At 33.6% G+C, this 15870-nt stretch overlaps 1 pseudogene; it reads left to right on the forward strand.

Moving 5' to 3' along the window:
- Positions 1–2995: 2995 nt before the first annotated feature.
- LOC134259281 (ankyrin-3-like) lies at positions 2996–7562 on the forward strand (annotated as a pseudogene).
- Positions 7563–15870: the final 8308 nt, after the last annotated feature.

Raw genomic sequence — 15870 nt, forward strand, 5'->3', positions numbered from 1 at the left:
CCTGCTCTGGAATTGGTATCTTATAGCAGGAAGTGTGTTAACATCCTTGCTTGTTGCTTCTCTAAGGGGTCCGTTTTACAAAAGGACTTACGACTTAAGATCAAATTTAATTCTTCATATAACTTTTTAATTAATATTATACTGAAAAAAATGTTTAACTTTTTTAAAAGGAACGTGATAAGATATTTTTACACAAACAATTTTAAAAGAGAATAATTAATTTTGTTAAGTTTTATAATAACCTGAACATGCTGAAGTTTTTGGTCTTAGTCGTAAGTTCTTTTGTAAAACAGGCCCCAGGTGTGTGGACACACTGCCTGCATTTTGTGCTAGAGCTTTCCCTGCCAGTATCTCTAGTCTAGAAGCGTGTCTTAGTATCAAATGTGTTGTCATCCCTGCTTGTCACTGCACAAGGGCAAGTGCGCGGTCATCCCTGCCTTTCCCTGTGAAAGTGTGCTTGAGTGTTGACTCCCCTGTAAGTGTCACTCGTTTGCTACCAGTTAAAATCCTATATACGCAGTACCAAATGATTAAGACTGCGCTACATATTTGCAGCATCTTAGGACTAGACAGAAGGAAAATCCCGAAAGGAGATTTTGAATATCAGGTCATATGTCAAGCATGCATCGTATTAAGAGAAATTAATTTGTTTTTTCAAAGAACTCATGTCATGACATGGAAACTATGTTGCATCTATCAATACCCTTTATCCGATGGATAAAACATTACTGAGTATTAAAATTTGGTAAGGATTCTGTTAAAAATATCAAATAACCAGGAAGGGTTAGATCAGTTGTCAATGAGAACCAGTTACAGCTAAAAAAGTTTTTGGCAGAGAAGGCAGTGACCATCAATCACTTTTCCTAGAAGCTGGACTTTTCATCGGGTAGCGCTTGTTAAGATTTAGGGGGGAAACGTTTAGGAGCAAGGAGAGTATCTGCAAGGTGAATCCTACATGTTAAATGATGAGCAAAAAAGAAAGCGATTGCAAATTTCTCGAAAACTTTTGAACTTTTATGGAAAATGTGATGAAAGACGCCTGCATAAAATTGCTACAAGGATGATTTTGGCTACAATATTATATGAACCCAAAAGAAAACTGGGAAACAAAATATGACCCCTTTAACAAAGTAAAAACCTACCATTACTAAACGCGGCAAGACAGCAAGGAAGGTTTTGTATGCAATTTTCGCTTCATTCTAACGGGGTAGTCTCTCAAATTCCAATTAAAAAGGACAGAAATGTTACTAAAATAGCTTGCGTGAAAAAGATCTTGTTTGAGGTAAAAATTTGAAAACAGAAGATCTAAGGGGACGACCATTTGATTCTGGGGGGGGGGGGGGCCTGGCAGATTTTGGAAATAAATAATCTGTCCCTGAAAATGTTGAAAATAAATAATCTGTCCGCCACTACAATGAAAATAAATAATCTGACCTATACTTCTGATATTAAATATTGTAAAAATACCTTTTTTATTTACGTGTAATTTAATCTCAAAAGTCTTCAATTCAAAAAAATTTTTGGCTCGCTTTGCTCGCCATTTTAGAACCAAATGGTATTTAAAATCAGATTACCAGACTGGATACTTAAGTCAGTTTATCAACATGACAATGTGCACTCAGTAGGTGTAACAAATAACTTTATATACAAACCAATTCTTATACACCACAAAAGATAAATTTTCTTGTCGAATAATTATACTTTGAAAATTCCAGATAAATTAATAAAAAATATACACTGGCGGATTTAAGGGGGACGTACATGTGTACAACCCCAGGCCCTCCCTTAAAATTTCAAAGTATGATACGAATAATAATAATAATGCCATATTTTGGGACAATAGCAATATTTTTGTGCCTAGTTTTACTCTTAAAATACACAAAACCCCAAGAGCTTCAGGGGGCTTCGCCCCCTGGGCCCTTTTCATTCAAAGTATGATATGACTTAATAATGCCATACTTTGGTACACATCTAACCAATTCCTACAAAAGTTTTACTCTTATAAATATTGAAAAACCCAAGAGCTTCAGGTGGCTTTGCTCCCTGAACTTACTTCATTCAAAGTACGGTATGACTAGTATTAATTATGTCATACTTTGGTTCATAATAACCAATACCACTATAATATAGTGCCTGGTTTTACTCTTAAAAGACACGAAACCCCAAGAGCTTCGGGGGATGGGAGGTGTACTCCCTTGGCCTCCACCAGGGCTTCGCCCAGGACCCACTGGGGCCCTTACAGCGGCCCAGACCTCTTGCTTAAACAAAGTTATACCTGTCCCCTCCCCAAATCCTGTATCCGAATATGGTATATAAATGATAAAGTCTTTTAGAATCAATTGATCAAGGTACGGTAAGACATAGAAGAAAATAAATAATCTGTCCTTGATAATCTTGAAAATAAATAATCTGTCCTCGACAGGCATGGAAATAAATAATCCGTCTCAAAAAAATTTGCCAGCCCCCCCCCCTCAGGATCAAATGGTCGTCCCCTAAGTCTGGAATGAAAAGGGGCCAAGCTTTTATATGACAATGCCCCAGCATACAATGCAAAGAACACAACAGATAACTGAAATAAACGCAATACAGCAACTGGATCAACCCCCCCCCCCTCTTGTTCACTAAATTTTCCCCATGTAATTTTTTCATTTATTCTAAATTGCTATCTGGACGGCGTTTCCATTCTCGTTCTGCATTGGGTTCAATTATATGTATCAGTGTCCAAGGAGTATACCTCTTTCGGAGTATAGAGACAACTTCAAAAGTTGGATAAAACGACCTGAAAGATATGTTGAAGTAAAAAAAGGGTGATTATTTTTAAGGGATGTAAAGAAAATAAAAAAGAATGCTATCATAATGTTATTTCTTTCCGTATTAGCGAGGTCTCACTATTAAATGAATAGCCCTCATACACGTCTTTTGTGTTCACTGAGGGCATTTTACCGGTTCACACATATCGATTTCTTATTTAAAAGCCATTATAATTCGAAGTAGTATGGCGATGCAAATAGAGCAGTACACATCAGATGACAAATTTACAAACTACGTGACATTAGTTCTTGCTTTGAATTTTACCAAAAATGGACTGAAAGATTATGTACAGTGTCAGTGTCAGATAGATGGAATGTACATGCGTCTGTCAAATAAGTGCTCTGGATATCTACCATGCAACGTAAACTGTTCAAAAACGCATTCAAGGAATCTAATTCGCTGGTGTGAAACATGTTCAACATGGCGGGAGGAATTGGCAAAGCTCATGCCATACCCTGGTCTTATCAATCGCGTTAATTGGGAGTTCTTTGACTCTAGCTCTTGGGGGAGGGACAGCAGTCCCGAGACAGTGAACCAGATCGTTAATGTCTTTTTGCATAAATGCATGAACCCGAAGGAATTCGCCATGGATGATATTCTGAATATTGTGTCATTATTTGAGAATTGTTTGTATTTTGAAGTAGGGAAAGACAAGCAACTGATGAATAAAATCCCTTCAACTCGTAACCTACATTTTGCTCATAATAATGCACCTATGATGGAGAAAATGAACTCAAAGAAAGTTTAAAAATTTTATTAAGATGCCTTCAACACAAAACAATTGTTAAAGAAAAGTGCAACGAAAACGCAGAACTTCTCATAACATTTAAAAATAGAGAAACCAGAGTACAGTGTAAAACTATAACGGAAATGCTTTCAGAAGTCCATGACCTCCCAAGAGAAGGAAGTTCTCGTGTAATAATTCAGCTGAAAACCGAGGAGTACATACCTGCTTTAAATGATCTAAAGCATGCAACTCAGAATCTGAATTCATTTACTATATTACTTTTCTATTCACAAGTAATAGGGGTTATTGGAGCTATACTGTGGATAGTTGTGATTCTTATAAGCATTTGGTCTGATTCATATAGTCGAACAAACATTATATCTACAATTTGGCGTGAGACAGAAGGTAAGATTAGTAGTGACAAAAATGATCAAAAGGTGTTCAAGTGTTATTTGCATGTACAATAATTTAAAGTTAGAACAAAATTGTTACTGTTAATATAGTTATAATTATTTGCCCTTAGACATATTAGAAGTGAGATTATTAAAAAAATATTTACATTTAATAACACGTTTTATATATTAAGATAAAAATATTTTTAGCATTATTTAAGACCCAGAATAAATAATTAAATTAATTCTTTTCATACATTTCCCAATGTAAGTAAACAGCAGTGATTTCTGCTTACAAATAGTCCATTGCATTTGAACATTTTTCCTGTGAAAAGAAGGCAGGTGCCCTATGTTATAAATGAATGAAAGATTTTTTATTTTTAATTTAAACCCATTTTCACAAGCTTTGGTGTCATATGGGAAGACATTTCATATTGTCATATGACAATCTTGGGGGAAAGAATCATCTATGAGCAAACGTTTTACTCAATTGTTTAATCAGTAGAATGTATGTGTTATGCTCTTGAAACATTTTCGTCTGAATTTCAGATTGTTTCACGATGAGTTTTTCATTCCCATGGGAAAGCGACGTCAATTTTGAATATTACGTTAAAAGTCACCGTGGACAATTTGTCGGACGGAAGTGGTTGATAGAGGATATTGGAAACCATCTTATGAATTCGGATAACAGGGGTATTCTCTTTGTTGCCGGAATGGGTTTCGGTAAATCAGCATTGATATCTCAAATAGCCTGTGGCAGTGATGTACTTTCTCCTGGACATAAAATTTATACAAAATTGGCATCAATACATTTATGCAGGTACGATTCTCAACTTACTTTGAAACCAGGTATATTTGTACGAAACATGGCAGGTGGTATCGCCCGACAATTACCGGAATTTGGCAACATTATCAATTTGGACAGAATGGCAACGACATATCTTTTTTCAAACAGATGTATTGAGGACCCACAAGGCTGTTTTGATTTTGGAATTTTGGGTCCTCTGCTTAAAGTTAGAAATGATCTTCTACAACTTATCATTATGGTAGATGCTTTAGATGAATGCATTGAAAATGGTGATAGCAACATTTTTTCCTTAATATATAGAAAAGTTCATCAATTACCCCCAAATTTTAAATTTTTGATGACATCTAGAAATATTTCCAGAATTTATGAACGTCTTCCTCCGGGAATAGAAATTTACTCTAATCTGTATTTAAAGGAAAAAAACATAGATGACCTAAGACTTTTCATTAAAAGTCAGTTAGAACATGCACCCATATATGCCAAGTTAACAAAAATCTTGTCGGATTCCGTAATCGATAGTCAAGTACAAAAACTTTTGAGCAAAGTAGACGAGAATTTCTTATTCTTAATTCATGCATTCGACTACTGGATTGAGGCAGGAGATATAAACAAAATTCCAAATAGCCTTGAACACATTTATGAACTTAACCTCCATCGCGTATTCGGAAAGGATAGAGAGAAATTCATAAAAGCGAAATCAATATTTGAAATACTGTGCGTATCAATTAATGATGTACCAGAAAGGGATTTGTTAAAGTTTCTAGATATTACAGATCCCCAGGAGAGACAAAAAATATATAAGCTCATGAAAAATGAGTTGTCACACTTCCTTACGATAGATTCGGGATTGGTAAGATTTTCGCATAAAACACTGTCTGATTATCTTTCGGAAGAAAAGAATGCAGGGAAAAGAGAAAAATCATTTTACGTGTCGAAGATTAAGGGCCATAGTATTCTTTCTAGATACTGGTTAAATCGTCTAAGTTACATAACGGATGAAGTTCAAAGTGATGACTTTATATCCGTTTTTTACCATATTGCGAATTCAGCGAACACAACACTGCAGACAGAGTTCTTCAAGGTACTACATTACTATTTAAACTTTTCAAAAACCAATAAATCAGATAATCTCAAGTTTATTTTGCACAAAACAGCTGCTCGAGTAAATTCTTTTGAAACTATCAAACTGATTAAAGATTCGATGCCCTCTGTTAATGCGAATGAAAAGGATGGCGATCTAACAGCATCTTATATAGCAGCAGCCTATGGGAATGAAAAATCGCTTAAAGCATTGCTAGAAATGGGGACAGATATTAATTTTTCCATAAGCAACATTCCTGTTTTTGCGCATAAAGCAATGTTTAATGTAGATATAATAGACATTTGCAAATATAAAACACATTGGGGTTACAGTCTTCTAAATATTGCATCTCAATTCGGGCATCGAAATGTCGTTAAACTTATGATAAACTATGGAATTGATTTAGTTCATGAAAATGCTATTGGCCTAAATTTATTTCATTTAGCATCGGAGCATGGACATATTCGAATATTAAAAATACTTATGGCTGCTAATTCTTTATTCTGGAAAAGTTCCTTCAACCTTTCCCTTTACCTGGTCATCTTCATGTCGTAGAATATCTTATTTCCCAAAATACTTCTGATCATTGTTTACCTTGTAATGGTTCGCTATATTGGGTTCCAAAAGGAAAAGAAAGGTTGCAAAGTAAAGGAACGAGGGAATATTATGATCGTGATTATAAAGACTACATTTTAAGAGATGACCATAGATTGCTTTTTTGTGAAACAGCTCTTGAAATAGCTACCCAAAAGGGACATTTAAATATTATTAAAATTTTATATAAACAAAGCGCAAATGCTATTTCTTGTGCTGATGCAAGAGGTAGAACCCCCATCCTTTCAGCGGCTGCTTATGACAGAAAAGATATTTTAAAGTTTTTTTTACAATCAGGAGAAAATTTAAATGTTTTGTGCAGACCTAATATAAAATACAATAAATATTCTCTCGGGGGATTTGACAAAGAAATGTTTAACCTTAAGAGATGTTCTTTGGGTTTATCATTTGAGCATTTAGTTGCTTTGTATGCAACAAACGAAACTCTTCGAGAATTGCAGAAAAGTACCAACTTAAACTGGGATGTTGAAGACTTGGAAGGGGCAAAACCAATGCATTATGCTGCCTGTAGCGGTCGAGATGTTAAAGTCTTAGCAAACTTAGCAAAACAAGCAACCGGTTTTTCTTCTACATCATCCAATGGATCAACCCCAATACATTCCGTTACTATTTGTAAAAATATACGCTTGTATGGTGTTCTTAAATGTCATTTTACAAAGCAATATCATGTTAAAGATAACAGTAGAAAAAATCTGCTACATTACCTTGCAATAAATTATTTCAGTACATCTGAATATCACCAGAGAGGATACATTGATTACCTCATAGATTCTCAATTTAGATTTACCGTGTTATTGCAAGAAAGAGATGATTGTGGAAGGACCCCTTTACATTACGCTGCAATGACAGGAAGTCATGTGATACTCCTCTCTTACGAATTATACATTCCATCAAGTTTATATCTCATCCGTGATAAGTTCAATATGTCTGTAATGGATACTCTTTTCGAGTATATGGAAACGATACATACTTCAAAGAATTATTTTACAACACTTTTACCTTACAAATATTCTCCGGAAGAAATTTTTCACATCCAAAGTAGACGACATAGAGCGTATGGCTTTATTAGATTCCTATGAGTACTTTATACTGAATGCCTTATATAATCTATCTCTCTCTGGCGTTCTACAAAGAGAAGACATACATATCTATCTAAAAAATGCTTTGAAAAAGAATAGACCTTATCTTTTTCACATGTTTCATCATTTTTTCCCCGAACATTACAGTTTTGTTATGAATCACTATATGATAGAACTATTGGAAATATTCTATGTAAAAGAGTGCTGTCCGAATCCCTTATTTGGTAAAATCTTCTATGAAATTTTAATAGATGCAAGTTCAAAGTCCAACCAAAATGGAATTGATAAATTTTTATCAACATTTTACATCGACAAAGATAGAAAGTTTTGGCTGTCATTTGCGCGCGTGGAAAGAAATATTTTATATGAAAATGTTAAGAAAAACATAAACAGTGTCATACTGGGAGGTAGCAAAGTAGTGATTGGAATGTTAGATTATGATCAACATGATTTTAGAATGCCAGAAATTCCAATTTCTAAAGAAAGTACAATCAGGCAAATGAATATCAAAAAAATTATAGACATGGCACCATGCGTAAATTTTGAGTCTCGCAGTTTTAGGAGACACCACTTGCTTTACTTTATAGATAAGTTCAAAGGTACACAAGGATTACTGATATCTGAAGCAGAAGCCTATTCACACATCTACATTTTAGAAAAGTTACGCGTTACAAAAATTATAGTTGTCGATAGACTAGTTTGCAGAGTTTACCAAGATGTAACATTGAAAGTGTCGCATATTGCAGCTGCAAAAGGATTTATAGAACATCTCGAAATCACCGGAGAAGATGAATCTGGTACAAATATTCGTTTACCTGTACTAGATTGTAAAAACAAGAACTCAATAAGTCCAAGACAATTGGCCTTCTTTTTCGGTCACAAAGTCTCAGATGAAGAAATAAAACACCCTTTTCAAACGAACATTTTACGTCTTTAATATTTAAAGTAATTATGGATTATCGCACTTTTATATATCCAAAAAAATCAGCAGCATTGGAATGTATGTTAAACATACACAAAATAAATAGGCAAACTATTAAAAAGCTACGATGCTTATTGGATCTGGAAAAAGAAATATGTTTATTATTAGCAAAAATAGATAGTTTTGATACAAAATTGATTGTGGAAATTTTTTCATTTAAGCGTGTCATTAACAATAACTACACTGACTTTGATTACATGTATCAAAGAGAAATTTTAAGGCACGTTCAACAGATAAAGTCCACGCGATATGTTTATAATGTTTCTCTTTACAACCAAAATTTTTATTCCACATATAACGAAATAATTACCGATTGCATAAACAAAAAGGTATTTACGGTTTCTCGCAATAGAATTTGCTTACATCATTTTTCAAAATTAAATAAAGTAGTGATACAAGTTAATTTTAAGATTCAAGCTTGTTTGCAAATGTTGCTTCCATTGTGCTATTTGATATATGCAAAAGAAAATTCAGTACTTCCAAAATTAGCAGGACAAGACGTAACAGAGAACGTTAAAATAATGCTTGCCTTTACTCCATTCCCTGGTTTTCACAACAATCCCAAATTCGATTATTGGGATGCTTTGAAATCTCCTTTTAATAACCCTTTCAGAGAAATGTCAGAGGCTATTTCTAAATCTGAATTAATTGAAATTTTACATTGGTCGAAACCTGCGGATTTGTTAGAGAAAAGTGACATACAAGTTACAATTACATTTCATAATAGATTAGATTTATACACGTTTCCATCAACCTGAACTGTGAACATTTTTGTTTTCATTGGTTTAATATTTACTATCCGATTAAATTCGTGCTGATGTTAAACTTTTTATGAATAATAGAAGGGCTTTGTGGCTGTTAAAAGGATAATTAAAATTTTCATTTTGGATTCAATTATGTCAAATTGTGAATGTTAGTTTTAATATTGTGTAATTATTCATAAATTGTGCATTGTTTACAATGTGGTTACTGTATCATTGTTCTAGATTCTTTCAAAGAGCATATATTTTCAGTTCTGTTTCTTCTTGTGTGGACTTAGAATATGGCAATAATCTTTGTATTTTATCAGTAGTATTTTATTGCATCGAAAGAAAGTGCAACAATGTTCTGTCCATTTTCGTAAATGTATTGAGATATGATGTAAGATTTGATCTAGTATTAAAGATTTCAACCGAATTTTTTTTTTTTTTATCATACCTTCGGATTGTCGTGTGGGAGGGTCTAGAGTAATCGGGATGTCCGTCCGTTCTTCTGTACGTCCGTTCATACGTCCGTCTGTTACGCTTTGTATAACCCTTCTCTATCAATAAATTCTGTCTTACTCCTCTCTAACCACTGAATGAAAGGATGATCTGACATAACTACTATCTGGGGCCCCTTTTTCAACGAAGAATTATATTTAATCTACAACGATGTTTGTAGTTTTCAAACATGAGTGAATAAATACGACGCCTTTTGAATAGTTTCAATAGTTCAGACACATTTTAACTAAATGGAATACTGCATTTTCTTTGATTTTTTAGACCCCATCACAGCTAAATTCGGCTAGATTTGTAAGAATATCTTCTTTTATGGCAAGATAATGGGCGGTTCTTAGTACAATAGAGGGATATACGTGTCCTAGAAGACCTTATATGGCTATTGTTATTATTTCGCACATAGTCATTGTCCAATCCGATGACAGTACAACAAAACATGCTGGTTTACTACGTTTACATTTTATCACAGGCACGTGGTTTAAGTCAATTCACCTGTTATCCCTTTCTACATTTTAAACTTTTATAATGGTCAACCAAGGCTGTTTATACTTATAAATGCCCATGGATTTTCAGCATTTACGGTTTTTAGGATAAGAAATGCACATGAAAGTTATATTCACTGATACTCGGTAATACGTGTACAATGAAGCGCATTGAAGTGGTAAAATTTTCCGTTTGGACGAAACGTTCTGAGTTATGTTTTGAATGTCGATTACAACATAGTGACACGCCCATATTTTTAGAAACGAGAATGAAATATTCGTCGTAATGTTCTAGGACACTCTAATCTTCGGGACAAGCAATATGAGTTACAATGAAATGGAGCTTGAAAAAAAAATAAAAGAGTTAAAGACTCCCCGCTTCTGTAAAACACAAATTGCAACAAATATGTACATATTTTTGAATTTACCATGTCTATTGAAGTTTCCACAACACATGGTTTGGTCGAACACGTGTTTACTCGGTTTTTATTTAGACCGTTAATTTCATTGGCTATTATATTTATATAAAACCTGTTCTACAGGTATTCGAATAAACAAATTGACCGTTTTATCCATTTCGTGTCATAAACGTTCTAAAGATAGCTCAAAACGTTCCATTCGAACAGAAAATTTTACCACTTCAATGCGCTTCATTGTAGACCTAGCGAATTGCTCACCAAACACACTACAAAACTTTAAACAGGTCGAGACCACTAGATTTTCTGACGTCAGAATAAATTTGCATGTAAATTAGCTATCTGTTTACTTTACCCACTCATGAATGAGTCGCAATGCATTGTGGGCTACTTCAAGTACTCAGCTGTGTTGAAAATGAAGGCCAACTCGAATTGTCCCTTGGAAACTTATTTTCAATTCTTTTTTGAGATTTATGGAAGAAATATATAAAATGATGTATAATCTTTCATTTCTATGCTCACATTTACAAAATTTGCTCTATAAAGCCTTCTATATCAACTTATAATACATCGGCCTAAACCATTGTTCGAAGAGACGTACATGTAGGTGCTATCGTGTCGATAAAGCATTGAGTTTTTTTTACGTGATATACGTGTACATAATTTTAGACAGCACTACAAGGTGCGCTATTATTATTTAAACCTTAAATATTATCAAAAAGCTTTTTTAATGTACATGCAGACATAAAAACTTTTGCACATTATTCGAACTTTCGATGCAACTATTAATCACATAAACAACTCCAATATTAAATGTGAGCATGGAGCAATGTCTTGGGAATGTAATCTTTCAATTTCGGACTTAAAAAGTGACAAAGAAGCTCCACGGTTTTTCCGGTGACGAAGGGAATGTTATGCAGAAATCAACGAAAACCACGTGTCACCAATGAATCGTAAACACGTAGTAGAGTGTCATGCTTTCGGACTCATTCAATTGATTGGCGCACGGGTGTGACGAAGATATCGTCACGTGTTGAAAGTTGCTTTCCATATTAGGTAGTGGTCTCAACCTGTTAAACAGGTCGAGACCACTAGATTTTCTGACGTCAGAATAAATTTGCATGTAAATAAGCTATCTGTTTACTTTACCCACTCATGAATGAGTCGCAATGCATTGTGGGCTACTACAAGTACATATACTCAGCTGTGTTGAAAATGAAGGCCAACTTGAATTATCCCTTGGAAACTTATTTTCAATTCCTCTTTGAGATTTCTGGAAGAAATATTTAAAATGATGTATAATCTTTCATTTCTATGTTCACATTTACAAAATTTGCTTTATGAAGCCTTATATATCAACTTATAATACATCGGCCTAAACCATTGTTCGAAGAGACGTACATGTAGGTGCTATAGTGTCGATAAAGCATTGAGTTTTTTTTCACGTGATATACGTGTACATAGATTTAGACAGCAGTACAAGGTGCGCTATTATTATTTAATCCCTAAATATTATCAAAAAGTTTTTTAATGTACATGCAAACATCAAAGCGTTTGCACATTATTCGAACTTTCGATGTAACTATTAATTATATAAAACAACTCCAATATTAAATGTGAGCATGGAGCAATGTCTTTGGATTGTAATCTTTCAATTTCGGAATTAAAAAGTGATAAAGAAGCTCTACGGTTTTTCCGGTGACGAAGTGAATATTATGCAGAAATCGACGAAAACCAAATTGTACATATGTAGATCCGTGTCTAATCTGTGACTCAAATGCATATAAAATATCGGAAAGCAGTAAAATTCCAAGCACGTTTCCATAGTATTTTTGTGGTACTCACTTGTAACGAATTTCATTGAGATGATTGGTCAGTTAGAAAGTATCGCCTGTGCGTCGATTAGCATATGAGTTCATTCTTACGTCAGAAAATCTAGTTCCGCCAATCTGTTTATAATGGGAAAGGCCAACTAGATTTTACAATTTTTTGATAAATAGCATGTGAGCACTGTTAGGTACAATATTCTCCTTTCACAAATAGGTAGATTTCAGTAAAATACAGTGACCAAACAAAGGAGAAAATTGTACCTACCTGCGCTCGTATATTTTAAGGGCTTCAAAAAGTGGGTCGGGGTTAAAATACAATGGGAATTGGATTTAAACATGATACCTTTACCCCAATAAAAGATCTATATCTTTCAAATCACGTTTCTATTTTTGTTAAAAATAGTATTCTATAAAGGTACATATCAGTGATTAGTTACATACAAAAATTTGAGTAAAATTTTGACATTTAAGTTTTTGTCAATTTACCGGGGGCCGCAAGTCACTTCATCCTTTAATGTCAGAATCTTTGTTACATATATAGCGCAGTTCTGCACATCCTATTTTACTTTTTGATCAGACTCATATATCGGATTTCAATGGTAAAACATTGAATCATTATTTTCTTTTAATACTAAATGGTATCTATCTCTCTCAGAAACTTCCTCTATGCTGTTCAATCTAATCAACTGGATAGAATATATTTTAAACTGAAATTTAATGATACATTCAACAAGTTTGGGGTCAATTAATTTAAGGTTTTTCAACCCTTAAAATTTGAATGATTCAAAGTACAAAAACTGCATACATTTTCATTTATTATAATTACATAATTTAAATTGACCAATTATCGCAAAGATTTGTAGGTCACCAAGACGGGAAACATAAATAAACAGAAGTTTATGTCAACATAAAAAAAATATTAATTTTTTTTAATGGTATTGTAAATATTAAGTAAAAACTGGTTCAAATGCATAATTCTGATACGAGGAGTTCCAAATACTTTCTACTTATAAAATAATTTGGAATGTAAATACAGAGGAAAGTATTTTACATTTAAACTGCAATGAGGAAAATATCTGAATGAAATTATGTGAAAATAAAGAAAATGTCTAAATGAGGAGTTATTGCCCTTTTAGCAAATTTCAAAGACTGAATACTCGATTAAAAAAAATACCGTATACATTTTTTCAACTTCTATTACTTATCAATATTTTTCATTACAGCATATTGAAAAGCAATATATAAAAAAAATGTTCTATTGGGTATGAATTTAATTAAAGACAACTTTTGCAAAAGCCATTGACATCACAGGAGGATGGAAATACCTTAAAATGTAATTAAATACATTCAAATACATTAGAAATTTTGTCAATTACTTAATTTTCAAGTTAAATATTGAAAGGGCCTTTTATAATGATACATACCAATAACGTTTGGCATGACCTTGAAAGATGTATTTAAATACAGTAAATTACAATTACTTATTACAGCTACCCTATCATTGACTTTGTCAGATTCTTTATTACATAATGAAAGTGCAACTCCTATTTTACTTTTTGATCTGACACTAATTCCGGGTCTCCCACAGCAAACATGGACTTTGTCATTAAATAATGATATTGGAGTGAGGGTATCATTTAGTGAGCTCAGTGCTCATAGTGCTCATAGTGCCTCTACTTTTTTGTGTTATTAATTGAGCTTCAAGATACAATGTTAATGTTTACGGGCAATTTTTTTGCCTTTTTGTGCACTAAAAATCTGTTATCACATGTAGGGGGACCTTTTAGGAAAGATGGTGTCATTAATTGGTACAGCCACTCATTTCTGGTCTTAATTTCATTAAAAAGTGTCCACAGCCATCGTGTACTTCAAATTTCAGATAAAGAATGACTCTTCATAACATTGCGATCTGGCCCCTTTTTAAACACGGATTTTTGCCTTTTCAAATCAGAACATTGACATATTTAAACTAAAATGTACAAGTATGGTATTAATACAAACACTTCAAAATCTTTTTTGATAGAGAGACTCTCAATATATACATAATATCAATGAAATAAAATTGCATACATCAGTGCCAAATCTCAACTTCGCCATTGTGCTATGTATGTCATTGTATTATTTGAATAAGGAGGCGGAGCGTCAATCAAGCGTGCGAATAGTTTGAATATATTATCGAGTGTTCGACGTGTACTTAATATAGTTTTTAAGTGATCTATCTAAAAAAAATAAACAATCTTAAAAACCCCTCACCTTTTTCTCAGGCTTGGGACCGACAATATGCTATAATTTTGGCAGGTTTAGGTTTTGTCTTCTGCTTAACTTTTAAACGAGTATATCAATGAAATGATTATTTTTGAAATTCGTTGAAATAAAATGTAAACACAATGATATGGTTTCTGTAAACATAATGTCTTACAAAAGATGGTATTTTGGGGGCTATTTTGGGGACTAGGAAAGTATTTTTAAGATTTTACAGTAACCTAGCTTATTTCTCAAGGGATAATTATTTTAATTCTAAAGCAATAATAATTTCATTAAAGTTTTTTTGAGAATTGAGAAGAGTTGCGCCCCTTGGTAGTGGCGGTTGGCTCAAAATCTGCTGGTGTAAATATGTAGAAAATTTCCAAAAGTCGTGGGTGAATTGTGAAAAAAAGATATTGGAAGACTACAGGAGGGGTATTGAACAATAGTGATTATGTTTTGCTAGGAAAAAAAGCTTATATAGACGTGAGTAGCTCGAAATAACTTTGACACTATTTATATTGTTGATAACTACTCACGACCTCCTGGCAACGTCGTTTCAAAAGCATATCGAATTTCATGGTATAAGTTCATTTCATATGTGCTTTATTTGTGTCAATTATCGGTAAACAAATGGTCATCAGTACAGAACAGCTCTAGATAAAACTTTTTTCAGTAACACTGATAATATTGTCAATACACAATTCCCTATATTTGTATTGGTCTGTGTATAAACAATGGCCGAGAAAGGAGACAACAAGAGGAATTTAAGTGACATGTCTAAGTCATTTTCGGACATCATGAGGTCACCTAAAAAACAGAGGGATGGATCTGTGTCTGAGCCATCTCACATAACCACCTCCACCCCTCTGAGAGAGCTGGATCCCAAGGAATTTCCACCCATTCCTTCCATGACACACCAAGTGGTAATTGGTGAGGATGACATTGTACGCATTGCCACCGCTGTAAAGTTATCAATTCAGGATGAAATTGCTGAACTAGTCAGGAAAGAAGTAGCAAAAGCCGTCCAGCCTCTCTATGAAAAAATTACAAGACTCGAAACATCAAATAATGACCTACAATTTCAATTAGACGAGCTAGAACAATACGGTCGTAGACCTCTCGTCAGAATTGCAGGAATTCCT

This window comes from Saccostrea cucullata, unplaced genomic scaffold, assembly GCF_032062105.1.
Source record: "Saccostrea cucullata isolate Sc308-1 unplaced genomic scaffold, CSIRO_AGI_Scuc_v1 ctg2656, whole genome shotgun sequence".
Taxonomy (NCBI): domain Eukaryota; kingdom Metazoa; phylum Mollusca; class Bivalvia; order Ostreida; family Ostreidae; genus Saccostrea; species Saccostrea cuccullata.